Raw genomic sequence first — 20,221 nt, 5'->3', positions numbered from 1 at the left:
TAGGGGCAGGGGCAGTGTGTGTGTGTGTGATGGGTATTAGGGGCAGTGTAAGGGGATAAAAAATACGGTTTGTACAGTATAAAAACCATTACGCCTATGGAGAGTCCCTGTAAACCACATAGACCAACATGTGTGTGTGTGTGTGTGTGTGTGTGTGTGTGTGTGTGAGATTGATGGTTCCACATGTTCAGACCTTTTGCCCTGTGTTTCTGCTCACCTCTACCCAGATCACATCAGTCACTATCACACATTTACCATTTCAATGAGAACATTCTTTCTTCTATTTTATTACCTACAGCTGATTATAATGACAAACCCAATCCCTGCCCCTGAAAGAAAACTATTTGCTATTATTTAGAACGAGAAATATATTATATTATATTAAAGAAATATGTATTCATCTTTTTTGACTATATCTACAGCTCTGGAAAAAATAAGAGTCTCATTTAGGTGGTCTCTTAATTTTTTTCAGATCTATCTATCTATCTATCTATCTATCTATCTATCTATCTATCTATCTATCTATCTATCTATCTATCTATCTATCTATCTATCTATCTATCTATCTATCTATCTATCTATCTATCTATCTATCTATCTGTCTATCTGTCTCTCTGTCTGTCTGTCTGTCTGTCTATCTCTCTGTCTGTCTGTCTATCTCTCTGTCTGTCTGTCTGTCTGTCTATCTCTCTGTCTGTCTGTCTGTCTGTCTGTCTGTCTGTCTGTCTATCTCTCTGTCTATCTGTGTGTCTGTCTGTCTGTCTATCTCTCTGTCTGTCTGTCTGTCTGTCTCTCGGTCTGTCTGTCTGTCTGTCTATCTATCTATGTAAGAGCGTTAATTCTTGTTATTTCTAATTGGTTATTCACGGTCACGGGGGTAAAGGTTTTCCGTTTTCCTTTATTATTTCCTTTGTCATATTGTTTGTGATGGTTGGAAGGGGCGAGTAGTGGGAGCCAACTTTCTGTTGACCGTATCGTACTAGTCTATACATGTCTTAGGTGTGTAAATAAAACCAAAGAAGGCAAATTAAATCTTCTTTCTTTATTATCAAGATGACGAAGTGCGAACGAGTCACGAGCCCGCTATCTAGCCCCTATGTGGCTATTGGATGCCGCTAATAATCTATCTTGTATAGAATATAATAATGCCCAAACTATAGCTAATAAATCCACAATTAAGAAAGAAAGCGTTTTTCAGAGATTGTAAAGAAATGTCTGTATGATCTCCTAAAGACTGTAAAAGCTCTGACACTTTCTGACTGAGTGTAAAGCCATCGAAAGAGTGTTTTTGAGGCTGTGTGAAGACGCAGGTCAGCGCTGATGGCCTTCTTCAGCAGTTAAAAATTAGAAACATGCCAGAGTTTGGCTGTTTTGAGGGCCGTGTTGGAAACGGCCCCTCTTACTGCGTCCCCAAAGGCCTCTAATGTGCTCCTCGGATTCCTGGAGTCGCCACAAGGGACATCAACATTTTCCTTTCCTTAAGACTGGATGTCTGACTAGTTTGTGGATCATTTATATTGCTTTGAAAATATTTTTGTTTTGCTTTTCATCCACGATACTCTTAAGCCGGGTGCACACTGTGCGATTTTGGCCACGATTTGGCCGTCTGAGACAAATTAAGCAAATCCTAAAAGATTTATCAGATTCCTCATTCCTGTGTCAGAAGATTTGGCACACAATCCTGCAGTGTGACTTCTCCTACGACGACAGTCAAATATCTCCGTTTTTCAAGACAAACTATGACCCAAACGAGAGCTAGAGATTTCTTTGTAGCCAGCATTTCAGTCTCGTGTGTGATGCAGCTCACCGTCACCGAACGCTTCATTCATTGATGATATAAAACAACAGATGCCCTTTAAAAGATGTTTTTGCCTGGTGATGCTTCTTCAAACCTCCGGAGTCAGTAATAACCAGGATATTGGAGAGTCAAACCTGAAGCATTTGAGCTTGAGATGAAATGTTTGAGGAATTTCAGAGGGACAAAACCGCTTTAGTTCGCATCTGAAAGGTTTCCATGGTTTCCCTAAGTGGCGGCCGGAAAGGTCAAAGGTTGCTTTCAATTGCCCAGCAGGTTGTGTGCAGGGAAACAGCTTTAAGGAGTGAAATATTCCTGCTAATAACAGACAAAAACATGCCAACGTAGATCAGCTCATCTCTGTGGATACACACACACACACACACACGCACACACACACACACACACACACACACACACACACACACACACACACACACACACACACACACACACACACACACACACACACACACACACACACACACACACACACACACACACACACACACACACACACACACACACACACACACAGAGGCTGTGTTTCAAACCCTAGTGAGCTGCGCTGATGCCTGCATAATCAAATCAAGTAAAAGTCACAAATTATTCACATTCTTTACAGAAACCCTTGATGTTAATGTTTATTTGTTGTGAAAAGTGTGCTTAATTGTATTGATTGTGTACTTTTAAATCTGTACGTGCAGATGATATAATAACTAAAAGTAAAAGGTAAAAGGCTCTTAAGTGAACTTAAAGATTCATGACTACATTTCTTAACACTCTTAAGTGCACTTTTTTAAAGGGGGGGTGAAACACTCAGTGTCAGTCAGTGTCATGTCAATCTTGAGTACCTATAGAGTAGCATTGCATCCTGCATATCTCCGAAAAGTTTTTATTTTTTTAATAATTATATAAGAAAGATGCGCTGTTCCGAGTGTTTCCGAAAAAAGCCGAGCGGGTGGGGGCGTGTCGTGTGAGCGGAGCTAAATAATGACGTGTGCAGCAGCGCGCTGTGTGTTGAGTCGAGCGTCATCCCTAACAGCGGAAAAAAACTTTATTCAAAATAAAAATATGGCTTTTAATCAGATACAGCCATACATCTATGATCCGGAATCAGACCTTGAGGCTGCAGTTGAACAGGAGCAGCAGCAAAAACGACTAGAGCAGGACGTCTCTATGTGGTACAAGTTATACACTAACTATATAATATGCTTAGCGGCTTGTGTTATTTACATATTTATACTTGAATTATATCGTCGTATTTTTGTCTTTGAAGGTGTACATGTGGGAAGTGCAGTTGTGCACGTGTGTTTGTGTGTTTACGCGTGGTTTGTGTAGACAGTAAGCGGACTAAAAGCAGTCTCACTCACCCTTCTAACGGTGGGACTGCTCCATCCTTCAGCATTAGGCGATTGGGAAAATCCGGCGTCGAGCTGGGCCTTGTTTATGAAACAGTCGGCACCGAAATGCAGCGAACAGATATAAACATTCGCGCAACTCAGTTGCTGATCCGGAAAAGCAAATTACATCCACTGTTGCCTTAACGCGGGGTTTTTGGCGAATCTGTGCAGGACTGTCTTGGTCTGGCAACCAAAAACCCACTTTTTTGGTGACATTGTTATGTGCTATGTGTAATTGTCACCTGTCCAGCATCCTACAAGCCCCGCTTTGATGGGCGTAGCCTGTTACTTTCGCTCTCTCCCTCGCTCTCTCTCTCACGCTCTTCCGGTAGAATTGTCCGTACGGCCCATACAAGGAAATTCCGCCCCCACTAACGTCAAAGGGGACGCATGATCTCAAAAAACTTGCCGAAACTTATGACTAACCGGAAGTAGTATTTTTGACAAAGAAATACTCCCATCAAACGTCCACCTTAACTTTTGAAACTTTGTCTATGTTTAGTATGGGATTCCAAGTCTTTAACAGTGTAAAAAGATCAGTATGCATGAAACAGCATTTCACCCCCCCTTTAAAAAGCACTTTGTTATCATTTCTAATTAAGTTTTACTTAATACATTAGACACATATAAAAACACATCATTTAAATCATTGATTTTGTAGTGCTTTAAAGAAGTACACTTATTTTGATGTGTTGACTAATATACTAAAGCACATTATTTTAAATTCAACATTTATTGATTTTAATAATCAACTTTGATTTTAATTTCAACTATGTACACAGTAACACTTTTACCATATTTCAAACATATTTATGAAAGTACAAATTATTAAAGTCCCACTTAAGTGGGTCAAAAATCATTCTTAAGTGCAACTAATGGCATTAATATAAATGTAAACTATAATACATATGCATTGAATTACTAACAAATGATATGCATTTAGGTTTTCGAAATCATTGCATTTTATTCTCACTTAAGTGTAGTAGTTTAAAGTATATTATTTGCATAATAAGTTCACCTTATAAAGTGCATTTCTTTTTCACACTCTTAAAATATTTATAGCTGATGGTTTTAAATTGCTTGAGATATTATTATAATCACTTCAAAAGGGAAAATATAGTTCAGTGCAACATGTGCAGTGCAAGTCTGTCATATAGACATAAAATAATAATAAGAAATAGAATATTACACTCTAAAAAATGCTGGGTTGTTTTAACCCAATGTTGGGTCAAATATGGACGAACACAGCAATTGGGTTGTTTTAACTGTGCGGTTGGGTTAAATATTTGCTTAAGACAACCCAATCGATTGGTTAAAACAACCCAATTGCTGGGTTAGTCCATATTTGACCCAATATATTGGGTTGTTTTTTACCCATCATTTTTTAGAGTGTATAATTGTGTGTTTGGGACTTTTAATGATGAGACTTTTGTTTTTGTAATCAGGCTCTCAAAAATGATTTACAAATTTAGATCTATCCGGTTATCAGCGTTAGAATTATCCGTATCGGCCAAAACGATCATATCTGTTGAATCTTTTGATAACTAATAAAAAAAATAGAAAGGGCTTTATTTATTTTGATGCGTTAAAGCAATGTAAATACATTTGTTGTCATAACTTATTGATTATATATATATATATATATATATATATATATATATATATATATATATATATATATATATATATATATATTATTTTTTTTACAGTGCATGTAGATTTGCTATATCCACAAGTTTCCTACGCCCCATGAACCCTTGCGTCAAAAGTGGGCGCGTCTTCCGGTTCGAAATAAACAAGCGGGACGACATTGACATTTAAAAATTGACAGTCATTCAAGCTATCCAAACGTGCTAACTATGTGGGAACACAACCTCAACGAACTTAAAAATGGTGAAACAACAGTACCTTTACCCTCCGCTGTAGTTGGTTGGGAAGATGACGTTAAAAAGTGGCCTCGTATCAGGTACGGTAGTATTTTTAGCTATTTTCTTGATTCAGTAGTCTGTGATGGTAAGGCAATGAGCAATTTGAAAAGCTCATTAGTATCTGCATAGTGATAAAGTCGGTCGGGTGTTATTTAAGGATGTTGGAAACAACCTAGTTTACCTAAAAGCGGACGTTGAGCCGAGCCAGAGCCTTCACGTATCCCATCATAAGGCTTGGGTGCTCGCATCGGTGACAGGTGAAGTACAGACAGCGGGTTGTTCATGTATTGCAGGGCCAGGACGCTCTTGTAGTCATGCAGCAGCACTTTTGTGGAAGGTCAGTAAAGTAAGGACAATTAAGTGCACTGTGTTTGTTTATTGTATTGCGATATTATTAATTAACTAATAAATGTACTAAATTGAAATGTTTAGTGTGTCATTCATTCATGTTCTGCATATGTTGCTTCACAGTAACTTTCACTTAACCCTTGTGGCACAATCTGGTGAAAAAAGTACAAATTTAAAATTTGAAGCCTTGCCGAAAACAATGAAAGCCTATTAACAAAGATTCTGAAATTAGGAAAATTGGTAATAGGGATGAAGTAGTAAAATTCCCATAACAGCACATGTTGTCCCTGAGCTCCGCAACGACATCTCTCTTTAATGTTTGCGACTTTACAAATTAAAATAATGATCCAAATTATTACACAAAAACGTAGCCTCGTCACTAACTAGCACACAAAATACCATTGGCATACTACTTCCGCTGCCTCACCGGAAGTAGTACCCACGTTCTTTTTTACAGTAGCGCCCCCTGGAAAAAGGTGGATACTTTCCAACTTTATAAAAAGAGCTGAGCAATAATATAGTTATATTTAGCAAGAAAATGCATAAATTAAATATTTAGTTAAATTAAAAATATTAAATATGTTTTATTTAAGTTGCAGCATACAAATAGCTCTCCTCATTTGAAGTGCGTGTTCAGTTATATTGAAGATTACATGCATGATTATAACCCAGATTGCATGCATGCTCCCTTATAATATGACTGAATGCATGGCACACTGGAAAAAAAGCTCTTCTTACTTAGTATTTTTGTCTATTTTAAAAACTCTTAAAACAAGAAGTATTTACTAGGCTTTGCTTAAAATAAGCAAAATAATCTGCCAATGGAGTAAGAAAAATAAACTTAAAACAACGTGATTTTTCTTAGCCCACTGGCAGATTATTTATCTTATTTTAAGCAAAAACTCTCTTAATTTTGAGTTATTTTTTCCCAAAACAAGACAATAATTTTTACTTGTCTATTAAATGTTTCTTAATGTAAGAATTTTTAGATATTTTGACTAGAAACAAGACAAAAATACTAAGTAAGAAATGTACTAACCTAAAATGCGAGAGAGTTATTCTACATTTATTTGATCACAGATCATGCTCTCTGGTTGACCATTGGCCTGTTGCTCTTCTGCGGATCAGATAAGACACAATAGCAGTGTTGTTTTCATAGCTCGGGGGGTGGGGTGGGGGGTAGGTAAGGGTCTTGGGGATTTTAACAGTGTCCCAGCCCTCTCCACAACTGCCCATGCGGCTGAAAGGGTAAAGGGCACAGGGAGAGGTCCAAAGCGTAGCCTCCAATTGGCCGGAGAGGTGCTGACTCTGGCTCCTGATTGGCTGGAGGGTTGTCCCATGCTCTGGGGCTTTAAGTCGCCTGCTGGCTGGACGAACCCTGATTGATCTGGAGCTTTTTGGGGCTTTGCATTCTTCCCTTCTGTTCACAAACGAAGCATTCTTTGCCTCTGCTGTCATTTCTCTAAAGAAGGAGCGAGAGGTGAGGTCGGGTCACGACACAGCAGGACGCTGTTTATTCACAGCGCTCGCTCGGCTCCTTGTGCATAATGCATCTGCTAATAAAACCTTAAAACATCTCAAATTACGTTGCATTAAAGATGAATCAGTGAATTACCTGGCATCCTCCATTACTTCATTGTAACCTGTCAAAGTGAGGGAATCTCTTCATTGGTCTCAAGACAACGAGTGGAGACGCTAATGAACAACTTTCAGTTTTACTCTATGAATGATGATGTTAAGTGATGTTTTACTCAGACAGACACACTAGTTTGAGTATGAGCATGAATGTGTGTGTGAGCCTATTTATGTGGTTTATGAGGACACCAATTTGTATAACTACATGGGTATTACACTGGTATTACACTATAAATGTGGTTTATGAGGACATATCAAATGTCCTCATAATTCAAATGGCCTTAAAAACATACTCAATGATGTTTTTTTTTTTGAGAAAGTAAAAATGCAGAATGTTTCCTGTGATGGGTAGGCTTAGGGGCAGGGGAAGTGTGTGTGTGGGTGGGTGGGGGGGTGTTTTTGTGACATATGACGACACAAATGTGTATAATGACATAGGTATGACATAGGTATTAAAAGGAGAGGGTGACACTTTTCAAAAGGCTTATAAATCATACAGGATGAGTTTTTTTAGAAAGTAAAAATGCAGAATGTTTCCTGTGATGGGTAGGTTTAGGGGCAGTGTGTGTGTCTGTGTGTGTGTGTGTGTGTGTGTGTGTGTGTGTGTGTGTGTGTGTGTGTGTGTGTGTGTGTGTGTGTGTGTGTGTGTGTGTGTGTGTGTGTGTGTGTGTTTGATGGGTAGGTTTAGGGGCAGGGGCAGTGTAAGGGGATAAAAAAATACGGTTTGTACAGTATAAAAACCATTACGCCTATGGAACGTCCCCATATGTCAGAAAAAAAAACGTACGTGTGTGTGTGTGTGTGTGTGTGTGTGTGTGTGTGTGTGTGTGTGTGTGTGTGTGTGTGTGTGTGTGTGTGTGTGTGTTGAAGGCTGAAATGTCAGTATGTTGGTGGCATCTTTTACCTGCACTAAAAGATCTTTTAAGGGCTCTTGTTAATGATCCGCTTTCAGAAAACACTTACACACTCGTATTGCTTTACCATCTCTGACAGTCACCCGCTGAAACACAACGAGAGAGGGTGAAAGTTTCATCCCTGTCTGCACATGTATCATTTTAATATCAAACTGAAATATCTCAGATCTGTTTTTTGGGTCCCAATGCGAAGAGCCAAAATCATGTTCATTTATGAGTCATTTATGTGGAAATAAATCAGATGCGCATCAGTTGCCATATGATTTCAGTGAGAAAAGGATAATGAGATTTTTACAGTGTATTTAACTCTCATTCATCATCTTTGCATTTAACCTGGGCATGAAAAATCAATTTATCAACAAATTTGCATACACTCTAAAAAATGTTGGGTTGTTTTAACTCAATGTTGGGTCAAATTTGGACTAACCCAGCAATTGGGTTGTTTTAATCCTGTGGTTGGGTTAAATATTTGCTTAAGACAACCCAATCGCTGAGTTAAAACAACCCAACTGCTGGGTTAGTCCATATTTGACCCAACATTGGGTTGTTTTTTACTCAGATTTTTTTTTGAGTGTATGACTTCATATTTTTGTAGCACAGCACACTGGGGTATAAATATGTTCAATTTTGTTCAAATGTAAAAATAAGTTATGTTAATGCATATGCTAATGTTTAATGTTAATGTTTTTTTTTTTTAAAGAAATTAATACTTTTATTCAGCAAGGATGCATTAAATTGATCAAAAGTGACAGTAAAGGCATTATATAATGTTACAAAAGACTTATATTATATAAGTAAGGTTTCCACAAAAATATGAAGCAGCTCAACTGTTTTCAACTCTAATAATAATCATAAATGTTTCTTGAGCATCAAATCATCATATTAGAATGATTTCTGAAGGATCATGTGACTCTGAAGACTGGAGTAATGATGATAAATTCAGCTTTGATCACAGGAACAAATTACACTTTATTATATATATTCACATAGAAACTAATTATATTAAATTGTTGTTTGATCAAATAAATGCAGCCTTGGTGAGCAGAAGAGACTTCTTTCAACAACAAAATAATCTGACCGACCTCAAAGTTTGAACAGGAGTGTTGATTAAATGATATTGGATGCATTTGTTGTGTTCACTTCCTTGTCGGATAGAACAGTTTGATGCAGGTTATACCAAAGAAAATAATATTTGTCTTTATAATCATAAACCTCTGAAGCAACTTTCCTTTCGGCTGATTTCACAATAGCTACAAAATTGTAATTGCGATACGATTATCACAATTTACATGATGTTTTGAATAGCTTTATACTATAGTCTGAAGCAACTACATGCCATATTTTTTATATAAAAATAAAAAAAAACAAGCTGAAAACACTCTTCCTGAAAAACTTGTATTGCTTTTATGTGGCATTAATGCTCAAATGTCAACTATACATCCATTTGGTTTCTTTAAATATATATATATTTTAAAATAAGCATCCAATAATAGGAGTTTTTGCAACCGGGTAGTTCTGGGAACTTAGTTATAGGAACTAGGTATCAGGGTGGTTCCCGGAGAACTAAATGTAGGGTCATTTTCCGGATTGCATTCGCCAGTAACTCTGAAGTGACGTATTGTGACTTTTATTTTGACGGCGCTGAGAACGCCAGAGCCGGAGCACAGAGCGCTCACAATCTCCATCTTGATTACCTTACAATCTTTTTTAACAGTCCTGTCTATAATGTTATGAGGTAGAACTGTTATACAACGAAAGTAGACATTATATGAAAAAGTATTAGTGTTTGCATTGATGTCCAATGTCACTAGAAAAATAATCTGCCAATGGGGTAAGCAAAACCATCTTAAAACAAATAATTTTACTTACCCGACTGGCTTATTTTAAGCAAAAACTCTCTTCATTTTGTGTTATTTTTTCCCAAAACAAGACAATAATTTTTACTTGTCTAGTAAATGTTTCCTAATGTAAGAATGTTTAGATATTTGGACTAGAAACAAGACGAAAATACTAAGTAAGAAATGCATTTTTTGCAGTGTAGAGTTGAATCACGTTAGGTGCATTTACATGGAGCACTGTAATCGGTTTAAAAGTCCAATCCGAATGAAAATACTCCATATTAACACCTCAATCGGAATAAAAATGCCCAAACCGAATGAAATTGTAATAGGTTTGAGAGGGGTGGGATAAACCTTGTCATCATGTAAACGACCTGATCCGATCATAGACAGTAAAAGAAATGGACGGAGCGTTCCCATTGACGCCAACGGCGAAAGAATGAAGTCAACCTAGGAGCACTCACTTCCTGATGGCTGAGCGAACTGCGCAGACTGAGCTTGACGACGTAGATGTGACGTGAGCCTCCTGTCTGACAGCTGTGAGTCTTCTAGTAGCTGTGGAAAGCGAAATCTGAATCACGTTGTTTAAATATTTTCTCCCGCTGCTTTTGGCTCACTATGGGCTTCTCCCCATTCTTCCCCCTTGACTTTATCAGACTTTATGTCTCCACGTCCCCCCGACTGTCTCTTAGACAGTAAAAGATTGCCTGCGAGCGTCTCCTCAGGTCTATACGGTAATTTCTCAACTGTGCGACAGGGTCGCGTTGGTTATGACGCAATCAGCTTCTGCGGGGCGATAGTGTAAGATACAAGGTAATGGAGCCTTTTATACATTGTCGTGTTTCTTTAGAAATAAACAATGGACAAATGGAGTCTTTAAACGTCTCAGATGCAAAGTTATTCACTGTCAAAGTGACTCAAAAATGAATGGGAGTCAATGGGATGCTAACAGCAGGTGATGGTTTGGTTAGCAATGGCAGCCCCTAGGGGTGGAACGCTTTCCGAGCGCTAGATTACCCCCTTGGATCCGATTACTTCTGAGTGTGCGCCATTATATGAGCCCGCCTCCACCACTGAGGAGCACGCCACGCTCACACAATGTTGACAAGAGAGGAAAGCTCATTTTTCTGAGGGGTAAACTTTTTATTTCGTAAGAAGTTATGAAAATATTATTGGCATAATGACACAGACATAGCCTGGCTACACCCACTCATCTTGACAGTGCAGACAATTTTTATTTCAACTGCGCCTGGCAGAAGAATGACTTTTTTCTGAGATGATTATTTGTACACTTTACAACAAATAAATAGCTTTTATAAAACCGTATAAGTCCTGGTGGCCGTTGAGAGCTGCTATGGCATCCGTGAACACATTCAGCTGCTGGTGAGGACAGCGTCGACATTTCTGATGCGGCAGACAAACTGAAAGCTGTGAGGATTGCGATTGAAAGTCAGCACATGTAAACCTCAGATCGGTTCATACCTGTCAACACTCCCGTTTTTGCCGGGAGTCTCCCGTATTTCACACCCATCTCCCGCCCTCCTCCCGTAATTTGTATGGCCCAAACCTCGTTCTTTGAATTATCACAAATGTGTTATTCCAAGGTTGTTCAGTTGCCAGATCTTGTATGAAACGGCGACTCATACAATCGACACATTGCACAAATTTCAAACCCTTTGTGGCCTCGACCTGGCAACCTAGTTGCGCTGTTGATATCTGCGCAGGGAAGTTGAATCAAGCATCATTCGTAGAAACCATGATAGATACGAGAGAAGACTCCACTGGTAAATATTTATTTTCTGTAATCCCCTGACTGTTACATTATATGATCACGAGTTCATAATTATGCAAATGCTTTTAAACCATTTAAGAGCGACAAGACAAAGAGAATGTGCTGAAAAACTCACACAACGTCCAGATTAAAGTTCTCTTTCGCGCTTTAACAAACAATAACACACAATTATGCCAATATACCAGTTTTGTTAAGTTTCTTCGTAAGAGCAGCCTTAAAACGTTAAATAACATCTTAAATGAGTTTAAAGAGGTGTGAGAAAATGAGATGTGTGTGAGGCTACGCATCATGTGAGACAGCGGAAGATCTTTTAAAGTGACAGTAACCACTTATAATGACAATGTAAAGAACAAAAGTAATTGCTCACTAAATATGCTCTGCTCTTGACTAAATAACTTTAGTACCTTTAATAAGGATTAATCTATATATAATTCATAATTTATGTAGTGCAAACTGATAACATGTATTTTTCCTACTTGTTAACTTCTTGAGCACTGGTACAAATTAAATGTGAGGATTTTTTTTTTTATTCACTTAAATTAAATGTAATATTTTTTGAAGCTTAATAAATGTTAGTGAGTTATTTCATTTAAGTGTGAATTAAATATAATTTCATAGAGACATCAGAAGCTGTGAATGCAATCAGTGACACTGGCCTAAAAAGATTCCAATAAACAAATGTTTATGTTGTTTCTACATCAATTTGGAGCTAATATACATATTATATTATGTATATTAGTATATACATAATATAATATTGTACATATACAATATTATATATATTAATATATCTATCCCCCCCCCACTGTAGGGGACATTATATTTTAGTGAGTTTCAGTGACATCTTACACGTCACAGTTTTGAGTCAGGATGTCCTGTAAAGAGCACATTCGGGGCTTTGCACAGATAATGAGGGTGCGATCACACTTGTAGTTCGGTTAGTTTGGTTAGTTTGGTTTGGACCAAAAAACAAAACATATAATCCTGGTCCGCTTAGCGTTCACACTGGCATTTTTAACAGCGACCCTAAAGTTACCGAACCAAAGGGATAGGGAACTCACAACCTGATTGGTTGGTTTATATGACGTAGGAGCTGCTTACCGAACATTCAAAACAATGCTGTGTGCTGATTAAACGCGGTCATTTTATGCGTGTATATATGACATTACCTGCTGAGAACACGGGTCCTCTGATGAGAAGAACCAGGTGTGCTTTTTGTGCGTTTTTTCTTGCATTTTCGAAACATGCTCTTCGGACCAAATATTGATAAGGCTCTTCCTCGTTGCTCTACGTTTGCCCTCTAATGTTAACGTTATTCATTTTGGATACACCGATCTTTCCGCGTCGTCAAATCAGCTGACTTGTAGCGTCGCATCTTGTGACATTACGTCCTGTTTTTGGTTAATTTACATGTCTTCGGTCCGTGTTGCGTTCATATCAACAATAATAGTTTCTGTTTCTCTCAATTCTGATTTTGTAACTCCTACGGTGGCCGATTTAGTCCAAGATTAACATGGCAATCCCCCTCTTCACATTCGACACGGTGCCACGAGTGTTAAAACGCGAAGGCGAAGCCTGAATTTACGGGTATGTCCCTCTTTGGCTAATGTTCATTCAAGATGGAGGGGCAACATGGCGACCAGCATTCAAACCCCTCACCCGTATGTGTTTTCAATTGCATATTATAAACTTACGAGAATACTTTATTACTTGAAAGAAGTAAATATACATTAATGAGCACATATATTTTTGAAAGAACTAAGTGTTTTTAGCTAAGAATAAACTAAAAATGTTACACAGTGTAGCTAATCCTGAAACTTAAAAATTAATTCGTAAATTTAAAATAAATCCCATTGATTTTGCCTATACATGCAATTTCATTTCATACATTTTTTTAACAACTGAGTCCTGGTGTCAACTACAGAGGACATATCATAACATATATATAAAAAAAAAAATAATATGTCCATTTATTTCTTATGCTCTAAACAATCTAATGACATGAAAAAATACTTAATTCGAAAAACTTTTTTTTTCTGGGTCCCAGGAGTGTGCTAGTGGCTCCTTACACAGGTTCATGTTTGGTGGCCTGAGATGCCTAATCAGGGATGAGCTCACTGCCGGTCAGGATTTGATGAGGTCAAAGGTGAGAGGTCAAGTCAGATCCTTTTATAATGCTGCAGGCGGCTCTTTTTCTCTTGCAGCTGCACGGCCAAACGCAAACTAGATAAGTTTATAGCTTTCTAAACGAAAAGTTTGCTATTTTTGCTGACATTGATCAGTGTTGTATTGCATGTTTTAGTTTGTGAATAGGTGTGAGGATGCTGATGTGTTCAGATGTGTCTGTCGCTCTGATCTTTAAATAACCGATCAATATGAGCATGTTCAGGATCGAACGCTGAGAAGATCAGACCTAATGATCACACCACACTGAATGCTTTTGACTCTGTCATCTTAAAGGGATAGTTATTAGATCATTTGAAGATTTTTGGTCAGTACAATGAACGTCAATAGGGTTCAATAAGTGTTATTTACATATTATCTATCTGTTATATTGAATTTGCTTTTTATTTCACATTTTTATATATAATAGGCGTCATTTATATGTATTTCAGTTTTAGGTTTAGTGTTAGTTTTTGTAAACATTACTTTTTTTTTGCCATACAATTTCTACTTTTTGTTTAAAGTTTTTCACATATTTTGGTGTATCTAATACTTTATTTTATGTAATTTAACAGAAATGTTTTTAATAGTTTTACACAAGGATAATAATAACCCTTGGTCCAGTGTTTATGTTTCACAGACACGCTATTCACATTGCAAAGTATATATTTATAATATTTTCCAATGCATTCAAATCATGGGCGTCGGAAGCAAAAAAAAAAAGTGTGGGTGGGTCCTCCCGCAGAACATTTATACTGGAGTTAATGATATTTACATTAAGTGCAAATAGCCCACTTTGATTACAAAACGTCTGGCCAGACAAAATGACGGAAGACACCAAATTATATACAGTGGCAATAGTGTCGGGGTAAAGCACATGGCAAAAAGTTTTGATGCAAACCAACCCCAGGTTCGAATCCGCCTTTTGCCGAACTCAGGTCCCGTTCCCACGAAGCCAGAGCTTTCCCAATCCAATCCTTTTTTTTTTTCCCGTTTCAAAAAATATCTTTTTTAAAACGATGTAGTTTGCATGCCAGGCCAGTGTGTGGCGCTGTAATTCTGCCACAGAAAAACACTAAAACAGAGAAGAAGCGTTGTGGCTAGAAGGGGTATAGCAGTGGTTGGAGGTGAGGCAAAATCTCACAATAAAATAACAATAAATACATTTGCTACTTAACAGATGTGTTTTATTAACGTCTACACCTACACCAACCCTAAACGTACACTTATAATAATGCAGATACGGTAATTAAATGACGCAATATTGATGTGCACATGCCCAGTGCCCGTAGTTGTATCCCTTTAGTCTTTCACCGTGCCGGACGTAGTGTGATGACATCACCGTTTCAGAAAATATACGGATTCGCTGTACACATGAAAACGGAAGATTGTCGTTTTCAGATTTATCCACTCTGGGACCCGGTTTCAAAAAATATCGGATTCAAGCTTCCAAAACGCCGGATCCGTGTGGACAATACGCTGATACGGTACAAAATGTATACGTATACAGCTAAACGCGTCTCCCTGTGGACGGGGCCTCACTCTACTCCCTTTTCCAATCACATATCTGATCAGAAAGGCATTTATTGTCAATAAAAATGAGAAAAGTTTAGAAAAATATTTGAAACATTTTGAAATATATTTGAAAAGTGGAGATAAAGTGTCTAACGTGTGTTTAGTAATACGTGTTTAACGATTAGGGTTTGGTGAACAGACATGCGCTGACTTAAGCCGGGTGCACACTGTGCGATTTTGACCACGATTTGGCCGTCTGAGACAAATTTAACAAATCCTAAAAGATTCCTGTGATCTCAGGCTAAAATCTGACGTCTTTGGTCGCTAGTTTGACATGTTCACCGGCAGCCGATTAAGATTAAGAGTGCTGCGATCAAATTTTACCTCAGACGAAATTCTGGCAGTGTTAGAAGATTTGGCACACAATCCTGCAGTGTGACTTCTCCTACGACGACAGTCAGATATCTCCGTTTTTCAAGACAAACTATGACCCAAACGAGAGCTAGAGATTTCTTTGTAGCCAGCATTTCAGTCTCGTGTGTGATGCAGCTCACCGTCACCGAACGCTTCATTCACTGATGATAGAAAACTCCGGACAAGGTTTCTTGTGTGCGTCCGTTTTTAGCGCACATTCACTATCGTGCAGTCTGACATTAATGCCAACTGAGATCTTACAGTGTGAGATGGCTTACATCGGGGATCATGTTCGTACAGTCTGACAAGGGGCCTTCGCAAAGGATTTTGAAAAATCGCACAGTGTGCAGGACCCATTAGAGTCAGTACAAGTGAGGGGGTCCAATATCATTGGTCTTAAAAAGTTGGTGGGTCTTGTCCCGCCCACATACAATGGACGGCCATGATTCAAATACTATATTTTGCATGTGTGCATGGGGAATTTGTTCCCTTTACAAAACTAATGCGATGCATCAGATGGTGATACCATGGTACTTTGATATATTGTGGTACTGAATGATTACCATGTTTATCTACTGTTTTTTTTAGGTACTTATCACAATATTAGTATAATATATGAAGTACCGGTAAAACATTTGGAAACATTATTAATTTTTAATGTATGCTTATCAAGTATGTCCTTTTTTTTAAATCAAAAATACAGACAAAAATTTAATATTATTACAATTTTCAATTAAATTTTAATATTTTCTATTCTGTTTGAATATACTTGATACTGAATTTTCATCATCATTACTCCAGTCTTCATTGTCACTTGATCCTTCAGAAGTCATTCTAATATGATAATTAATTATCAATGTATAATCAGTTGTGCTGATCAATATTTTTTTATAGCATGGCTCTGCCCTCCTACGTACTTCCGCTCAATTTTCATTTTCCTTCAGTACTAATGAAATGTACAAGAGTCTGGTAAGACCAGGCGAACTTTTTTCCGGAGTCATTGATGAATTAAAAAAAGAATAGCATTTATTCAAAATGGAAATATCTTCTAAGAATAAACACTACCATTTAAATGTTTGTGGTCAGTAATTTATTAATTAATGTATTTATTTATGAAAGAAATTCATATTTTATTCAGCCATGATGTGTTAAACTGATACAAAGTGATATAATATATTTATAACAGAATACAGAATAAATGCTGTTCTTTTTAACTCTAATTCATCAATAAATCCTGAAAAAAAGTATCACAGGTTCCAAAAAAATACTACGCAGCACAGCTGATAATACATTGATAATAAATCATCATATGAGAATGATTAGTGAAGGATTATGTGACACTGAAGACTGGAGTAGTGATGATAAATTCAGCTTTGATCACAGGAACAAATTACATTTTAAAGTATATTAAAATATTACATTTAAAATTGTAATCATATTTCATACACTGTAAAAAATTTGTGGTGGTTTTTGTTGGTTTAACTTGAAAAAGTAAGTAACCTGGTTGCCTTAAAATTTTGAGTTTATTGAAATTAAAAATTTGAGTTGATACAATGAAGGAAATTAGTTTAATAAATAAAAACTCAAAATATTTTTGTATCTGAACCACATAAAAAATGTGATAAATCATGAAAATAGCACAATTTGGCATATTTCACTGCGTCATCCGAAATAACACACACATAATTACCCAATATGCTTACAAAATCTTTTAATGATATTTTAATAAAGGCTGTCGAATCTCAAAAAATGTTCATTGTATTAACTCAAAATTTTAATTTCAATGAACTCAAAATTTTAAGGCAACCAGGTAACTTTTTTTCTAAATCATTTTTTACAGTGTAACAATACTTTTTTCTGTATTTTTTATCAAATATATGCAGGCTTGATGAGCATAAGAGACTTTAAAAATATGAATGTTTCCAAACTTTTGACCGGTACTGTATATCCAAGCATTTGTTGACGTTGGTTATTTGATTAGTGATCTATACAATATTAACAAACACACACCTAGAGTAGTTTGATTGACATTCTTGAGCTGTCAATCAATTCACCTGGTTGTCCAGAATAAGATGTTTAAGGAGGACTTGCTGTCAGTGATTAGATCGTACTTATCTGTGTCTTACTTAATCTTTGTACCACAACTCTCCAGCCCGAGGCAGATTTTATTATCATCTCCATCTTAACATGAGATTTACACTGAGGTCTTTATGTATAGCAGAGCTTTCCATTGATTTCTGTTAACTAATCATTGACCCGAGGCTTCTTTCGGGGGTTGGAGGGGACGTGAGGGGGATGATTTTAATGGCTTTTGGGGGTTTTATGGTTGTCAGCTTGAGAAGGTCAGACCTGGACCACAGCGACGTGAAGGCCTCACTGAAGAGACACGTTAAACAAACATAATGCCTTTCAATCATAAAACAGGCCGTTTATGGTGAGCTGTGTTTGCTTGACTGGTGTATTGTGTTTGCTTTTACTGATTATTATCATTTACAAAGCAAGAAAAGTCTTTTTAAAGGGGTAGTGTCATCATTTACTCGCTCTTATTAATGCACCTTGTCATTTGCACTGTAATGATAGTTGTTTCTATTTAGTCTTAAAGGGGTGGTTGATTATGATTTGACTTTTTTAACTTTAGTAAGTGTTTAATGTTGCAGTTTGAGGATAAACAACATCTGAAAATATACAATGCTCAAAGTTCAAAGCAAAGGGAGATATTTTATTTTTCAGAAATCTCTTAAAGACTACAACAAGCTTCTTCACGGGTTAGTGACATCACTAACCGTAACATTTACATAACCCCACCCCCGGGAACATGTTGAGAAGAGGAAGAGTTGTTGTAGTCGAGCACATTTGGGAGTCGCTCAAACTGTCGTCCGTCTTTCACATTTATAAAAACAGTACGGACACAAACGCAATAACACGTCATAAAGCAAGATGACAACATAAGTTATAACCGTAATTAAACTAAACTATCCCTGTTCTCTCTTCATCAGCAGATATTATAACCGTAATTAAACTAAACTATCCCTGTTCTCTCTTCATCAGCAGATATTATAACCGTAATTAAACTAAACTATCCCTGTTCTCTCTTCATCAGCAGATATTATAACCGTAATTAAACTAAACTATCCCTGTTCTCTCTTCATCAGCAGATATTATAACCGTAATTAAACTAAACTATCCCTGTTCTCTCTTCATCAGCAGATATTATAACCGTAATTAAACTAAACTATCCCTGTTCTCTCTTCATCAGCTGATATTATAACCGTAATTAAACTAAACCATCCCTGTTCTCTCTTCATCGGCAGATATTATAACCGTAATTAAACTAAACCATCCCTGTTCTCTCTTCATCGGCAGATATTATAACCGTAATTAAACTAAACTATCCCTGTTCTCTCTTCATCAGCAGATATTATAACCGTAATTAAACTAAACTATCCCTGTTCTCTCTTCATCAGCTGATATTATAACCGTAATTAAACTAAACTATCCCTGTTCTCTCTTCATCAGCAGATATTATAACCGTAATTAAACTAAACTATCCCTGTTCTCTCTTCATCAGCAGATATTATAACCGTAATTAAACTAAACTATCCCTGTTCTCTCTTCATCAGCAGATATTATAACCGTAATTAAACTAAACTATCCCTGTTCTCTCTTCATCAGCAGATATTATAACCATAATTAAACTAAACTATCCCTGTTCTCTCTTCATCGGCAGATATTATAACCGTAATTAAACTAATTTATCCCTGTTCTCTCTTCATCAGCAGATATTATAACCGTAATTAAACTAAACTATCCCTGTTCTCTCTTCATCAGCAGATATTATAACCGTAATTAAACTAAACTATCCCTGTCCTCTCTTCATCAGCAGATATTATAACCGTAATTAAACTAAACTATCCCTGTTCTCTCTTCATCAGCTGATATTATAACCGTAATTAAACTAAACTATCCCTGTTCTCTCTTCATCAGCAGATATTATAACCGTAATTAAACTAAACTATCCCTGTTCTCTCTTCATCAGCAGATATTCTCTGGCTCATCTCACAACAGTTCCCATACCAGCGGTTTAAAGAATATCATGACAGAATATGCTAATCAATGACTGAAAATCGTTAACTTATAAACTCATCAACTATCTCTTCAGAAACGTCCTGTCTCGTTCTACATGTTGTCTCTTCTTCTTGAGTCTCTCCATCATTGTCTGACTCCGGTTTGACCATAAAAGGCTGAGCAGTTTCGGGCATGTGTGTCTGTGTGAGGTAATCGGAGCTGCTAACACGAGCTCTTGAAGCCCCGCCCTCTTCTGGAAAGGGGGCGGGGAGTAGGAGCTCAATTGCATTTAAAGGGACACACACAAAAATGGCACATTTTTGCTCACCCTCAAAAAGTAACAATTTTAACATGCTACAAAAATGATCTCTGTGGGGTATTTTAAGCTAAAACTTCACATACACACTCTGG

General features: G+C 37.1%; 1 protein-coding gene across 1 annotated transcript in view; it reads left to right on the top strand.

The window, feature by feature from the left end:
• Positions 1-20,221, top strand: part of LOC137043054 (protogenin A) — a 63,910-nt gene that overhangs the window by 5,847 nt on the left and 37,842 nt on the right. The window lies entirely within an intron of this gene.

This window comes from Pseudorasbora parva, chromosome 16 (genome assembly GCF_024679245.1).
Source record: "Pseudorasbora parva isolate DD20220531a chromosome 16, ASM2467924v1, whole genome shotgun sequence".
Lineage (NCBI taxonomy): Eukaryota > Metazoa > Chordata > Actinopteri > Cypriniformes > Gobionidae > Pseudorasbora > Pseudorasbora parva.
This window is presented reverse-complemented; position numbering and strand designations above follow the sequence as displayed.